This window comes from Podarcis bocagei (genome assembly GCF_964188305.1).
Source record: "Podarcis bocagei genome assembly, chromosome: 10".
In the NCBI taxonomy this organism is placed as follows: domain Eukaryota; kingdom Metazoa; phylum Chordata; class Lepidosauria; order Squamata; family Lacertidae; genus Podarcis; species Podarcis bocagei.
The window spans coordinates 42,890,647-42,895,127 of record NC_138135.1 but is presented as its reverse complement, the minus strand read 5'-3'; the positions used below and the strand labels follow the sequence as shown (position 1 = coordinate 42,895,127).

At 40.4% G+C, this 4,481-nt stretch overlaps 1 long non-coding RNA gene across 1 annotated transcript; it reads left to right on the top strand.

The window, feature by feature from the left end:
* The first annotated feature begins 334 nt into the window (after window positions 1-334).
* On the top strand, window positions 335-4,171 carry LOC308596213. Its single transcript, XR_014012409.1, has 3 exons — window positions 335-468; window positions 1,834-1,896; window positions 3,983-4,171. It is a non-coding gene; the product is annotated as an uncharacterized lncRNA (long non-coding RNA).
* Window positions 4,172-4,481: the final 310 nt, after the last annotated feature.

The following is a 4,481-nucleotide window of genomic DNA, read 5'->3' as shown; positions in this document are numbered from 1 at the left end:
CCTGGGGCATTCTGCTTACCCATGTTTGGTGCCCTTTGTGGCAGGAGGTCACTGGAGGATTATTGATATTTGGCAATACTTATGCTTATTTATTATAATTGGCACAGAGGGGAAAGCTTAGCTTAAACATCAAAGTATATGGCACCTCAAATTTTCATTGGCCTCATAAACTTACTGAGGCCATGCTCAGTTCTGTCTCTTTCAGTCTCTTTTCACACAGAGATTTTCTTTGCTGTGGTGGAAGAACATCTGCCATTTGTCCCCTTTCAGGCATTTCCTAGCCAACTTAAGAAAAATGATCTAACAATTAGTTCCCATGGTAACACAGCACTAGGCTATTCATACTCTTTTGCCAAGTCCAAGGCTCTGGCTGGGTAGAATTGCCTCAGGACAACCTGTAGGAAAGTCCTGTTCACAGAACTCTGATGGGAAATATTTAACACTCTTAGGCAGGTCACTGCTTCACAGGCCAGAACGGTTGGATGAAGTTTCTCAGTGGGAGATGGTGGTTAGGAGATGGTGGGAAATCTCTTGTGCTGTTGAACAAGAGACCTATGGAAGTTCATGGAAAGTGACAAGTCCCTTCTACTGAGAAGAAGCAGGGTGTGTGTGTGTGTGTGAGAGAGAGAGAGAGAGAGAGAGAGAGAGAGAGAGAGAGAGAGAGAGAAGAACATTCAGTTGTGAAGCTCACTGGAGAAGCAGGTTGGTCCAAACAAATGTGACAGTCCGTCAGAGAATATATGGTACCTTGGACAGCTCCAAGAGATCCTACTAGGACAGACTCCAAAGGTGTTGTCACTGCAGAGAGCTAGAGCTTCATGTAGGCTGACCAGATCTGGTGTGTGGTAGGCTCCATCTACCAGGAGGGCCTGGTTGGTTGGTTGGTTGGTTGGCTAGCTGGTTGGTTACAGAGTCCTAGCCTTATTTTGTAGTCCTTGACTTCTGAGAGGCTGGAGAGACACAGCCAGGACCCTCTTATCTTCTCATACATGTACACTACTTAGAAAAGTTTAAGTGGTTTATAAGTGTGTAGAAACAACAGCAGCAACAACATCTACTTTCCTTGAAGATCTGTAAGTAATGCAAATATTGCAAATATGCCTCAAGTACAAAGGAAATCAAGCATGCTGCCCTTGAAAAACTTGACAAAATCACCATGATCTAAAAATATAATCTTACAGTTTGAAATCTATTAATTTTAACAACTGAGTGAATTAATTTAAGAGGTTTTTCACCCATTATATGTGAATGTAACATACCTTTTCTTGTCCTGGAGAATATCTAAGAGTGAATTAAACACATTTTCAGATCGCTCCACTATGCAAGCAGGATATATGTTTGTCTGCAGTTGACTTTACAAGAATAGTTTTGAGTCCTGAAATTAGGGGGAAGGAATGCTTATGATCATCAAGGCATTCTGCCAATGAAAACTTCAGATTGAGCTAAAAATGTCTTGTGTCCAGGTTTTTGCCTAATATAAGATGCCATTTTAATATAAGGGCGTCACAGATTATAACAGAATTAAATTTGAAAAGAAATATGATTTTTGATTTGGTGAGGTTTTCAGATGATCTCTTACTAGAAATGTATGGAATAAAATGTCTCAGTGAACCAGCAAAATAGCAAGCTGACCACACCAAACCATGTACAATATATAACTGATTCATCCTACCCTATGGTATTCTGTTACACCCTCATTTACTGAGGAAATTAAGTGAAACACTGATAATCAGTCATTTTCCAGTGGTCTAGGTGTATTTTTTTTTATAAAAAAAAATCAGAGATAAAACATGTAGCTATTTTCATGTACCATATTCTACTTGTGTCTAATAGTGCAATCCTGTACATGTATACTCAGAAGAAAGGCCCATTGGGATTTATGGAGCTTACACCCAGGTAAGTGGACAAAGGTTGTAGCCCAATTCTTTCAATTATTGTTAAAAATATTTTTGCACCATATTTTTATACTGTTATTTTCTTCATCTTTTTTAAAAAATGAATATGGAGAAAGTTTATTTCCTTCTGCTTTATACTAGATTGAATCTTGTGTTCAGAAATGTTACTGGCAAATTGCCTTTGCTGATGGGTGTAGACTGGCTGAATATTCCACTTAGACCACCAATCCAGCGGCTCATACCCATTCTGGGGATCTGCTGTTTACACACATTTCCATGCAAACAGCATGGGACTTTATTTAGTGGATAGGGAACTCTCTCACTTTCTTAATTGGTCCAGATGTGGAAACACTGAACAATAATTTATTTTGAAAGAATTTACCTTTTTGCCATTTGCCTAGGAATCATTTTAAGCTTTTTGCATGCATTGAAATTATAACACACACAGTCTTTCACATTCCACTCAACCCACATTGGGGGCAATCAGTTTCGGGTTTCGGCCATGATCATAGCACATTTCATATAATTATACAAATGTCACTTGCTTTTCTTTCTCCACCAGGAGATGATTGGGTTGCTTGCAGCTTTCATAATTAAAACGCTTGCTTATTTTGACTGGCTATAGAAAAAGAAGATAAAAGAATGCAGTGGATATACAATTTATGACCGATGTGTAAAGTTTCATGGGAAGAAAAATAGAAGTGAAACCTGAGATTTTTTTTATTATTATTATTCTTCCTTCAGTACTTCTTTTTTAAGAGCTTTGTACAATATGAGCTAAATATTTAAAGCATCATGTCTGCATGTTCAGTGATATTTAGGCAGAGAGCTTCCTGTGATCACAGGGTGGTGGTAACTTTGAAAGAATTATACGTTCAACTGGTAAAGCAAAGGTATGCTTTGTATGCTGTATTTTTGTAGTAAAGTTTGGCACAAAGGCATGACATCATAAATCCCTTTGCCCTAGATTTTCACCCCAATTGGAAGATGTAGTGGAAGCAGAATGTGACTCTTCTACTTTCTGCATATATTCTTTGTTGCAGTATATGTCGAATCCTGTATGTTTATGCCAGTGGACTTTAATGTCACTAAGAATGTCTTCCTGGTTTAAGGCCAGTGACTTGTTTTGAGAGTAAGTTAGTTGAATGTAGGTTCCATTGAAATCAGTGGGGTCAGAGGTGGATTTAGGCGAATGCAACCAATTCTGTTACACTGGGTGCAGAGCCTCAAGGGCCCTGCAAGGGACACCACAACTACTATTTAGAATGGAGAATGAGAGACAGGGGATGCTGAATGTTGCAATCACACAGGGCGCCACTGAAATGTGAGACCCCAAGGTCTGCCACTGGTGGGATATTCATGACTTAAGTCCCAGGGATTTCAATGGGAACTAACACCAACCAGCTTAAGGTGCTTCCAGATGACCTGTTTATTGAGCATTCACCCTGATTATTTTGTTGGAAAGTTAGATCACCTTGGCTATTAGTGAGCATTCATCCTGATTTGTTTATGGAAATGTTAGATGATGATGGGTCCAGCAATGCAATTGCCCATCACTTCCTTTATTACAAAAAGTCTGATCTTTGGGGAAAGCAGATTTGTTGTGCAAGATCTCCCATTAAACTGTAATTGTGCAATCTGAATCTGCCACTTTGTGATTGAGTCCCACTCAAAAATAGTGACAGTTTGGAATTGCCCTAGTCTGGTTATAACCCAGTATATATACAAATTATAGTCCTCTGGTAGAGCCCTGTTCCCCATACATCTCTCTCTATGCAGTTGCTGTTACATGCAGCCCCTCTAACTTTGTCACCTTCCCAGAACCATCCTATTCTCTTGTAAGTGTTTTGAAGATATAAATAGTTTAGCACACCACAATTCCCAGAATTGCTTCTTGTTCTCCAAAGGATTGCTTTCTCCTTCCCCAGTTTCTGAATGCCTCCACCCCCTTCTCCATTCCTGCCTCTCCTTCTCCCTCAGTCTCTCCTCCCTCTTCCTACACTTGCGAGCTCCCAGCTGAATCATTCACAAGTGTTCAGACAGACCCTTAAAAAAGTAATACTATGCTTCTCTTTTCCTCTTTAAAGCTCTTTCCCCTTCCTTCATTGAGCTGCACTGCAACATATTCCCTCCCCTCCATCTCCTGTGAAGCCAGAAGTCATCCTGCAACTCACCCCTCCTTCTCTCCCCGCCTCTTTTCTGGGAAGCCTTTCATAGTGAACAAATGAAGCTGCTGTTTTATTATATTTTTTCAATAAAACTTTAATTCCAGTAAATAGACTCATCTCTGTTGTTTGCCAAGTACCTTATGAGGGCATGCCACTATGCGGACTAAATGATTAAAGCATTACCCATGCTTGGCTTCCACGTAGTTTGGTTAGCATGCTGTTTTGGAGCAGCAATCCTGGAGTGACAGTAGCATGTCTTCTGGCAGAATAGAGCCAGGGTCACCATGGAAATCAGTTGCCCTAGCACAATGGTGGGGAACCAAATACAGTCCCTTTCCCTGGCCTTTCTGCCTCATCCTTGGGATTCTCTCTAGGCCACACATCCTCCCCAGGCACCCCTCACTGGCACTGATCCACT